Source organism: Mus pahari, chromosome 2 (genome assembly GCF_900095145.1).
Source record: "Mus pahari chromosome 2, PAHARI_EIJ_v1.1, whole genome shotgun sequence".
Taxonomy (NCBI): Eukaryota; Metazoa; Chordata; class Mammalia; order Rodentia; family Muridae; genus Mus; species Mus pahari.
This window is the reverse complement of record NC_034591.1, coordinates 67396914-67397894: the sequence shown is the minus strand read 5'-3', so window position 1 is coordinate 67397894 and position 981 is coordinate 67396914. Positions and strand designations below refer to the sequence as shown.

At 50.5% G+C, this 981-nt stretch overlaps 1 non-coding gene across 1 annotated transcript; it reads right to left on the bottom strand.

Annotated features, from left to right (window-relative positions):
- Window positions 1–372: 372 nt before the first annotated feature.
- LOC115063555 lies at window positions 373–537 on the bottom strand. Its single transcript, XR_003843401.1, has one exon. It is a non-coding gene; the product is annotated as a U1 spliceosomal RNA (small nuclear RNA).
- Between the last annotated feature and the right edge of the window lie 444 nt (window positions 538–981).

Here is a 981-nt window from a genome sequence, read left to right as displayed (position 1 = left end):
AAGGGTTATGAGGTGTAAGATATAAATAAACCCTTTCTTGCTCAAGGTGTGCTTGGCCACGGTGTTCGTCACAGAACTCTGTGCTCTTTCCACCCCCTCGTACATAATGTTCCCTGAGCCTTAGATACAGGGGTTGTGTTGTGGGTGTGTCAAATAGGGCTGGGCACCCCGCTGTGAGCTGGTCTCTGCATTTTGACTAGTGACTTTCTGTAATGGTCACCTGCTGCCAGCTTAGAGAAAGCCAAAGCTGATGTGGGGAGTGCAAGCCACACAGTCTCTTGTGACTCGGTGCCCCTCCCAGGAATGCAATGACTATTTCCTGTGCCCTGAAAGACTCTGGGATCCTGTAAAAACCCATGGAACCACAGAGACCAGGGGAGAGCACAAACGCAGTACCCCACTACCACAAATCATGCAGTCCAGTTTCCCCGAATTTGGGGAAATCCCAGGGGTCAGCACATCTGGAGTGCAATGGATAAGCCTCGCCCTGGGAAAACCACCTTCGTGATCATGGTATCTCCCCTGCCAGCTGAAACAGCTTCGGCCACGCACAGAATACACACAGCTCTGACAAGTTAAGACACCAACCAGACCCCAGGGAGAGCATCTACCAGGAAATGAAAATCAAAGCCCCTGTTTTCTGCCTCCCCAGTTGCTCTACTTGGGAATCAGGCAGCAGGCTTGGTGCCCAGAGGCCACGGTTAGGTGGGCTGGTTTATTTATATTGCTCCAGAACACAGCTCTCTCCAATGGGTCTTCTCTGGGTATGGGTGGCAGGGGTGGGAGTTTGGGGGGGTAGTCCTTCCTGTCTTCTCTGCTCAGTTTTAGTTACCCCCAAAGTTAAATCCCAACAGATACCTCTTCAACACCCTGAGTTTCAAGGAAAAACACAGATGTGGGTGGACAAGCTCCACCAAACAACTGAAAGTACAAGGAGTGTCTCACCTCAAAGAAGAAGAAGAAGAAGAAGAAGAAGAAGAA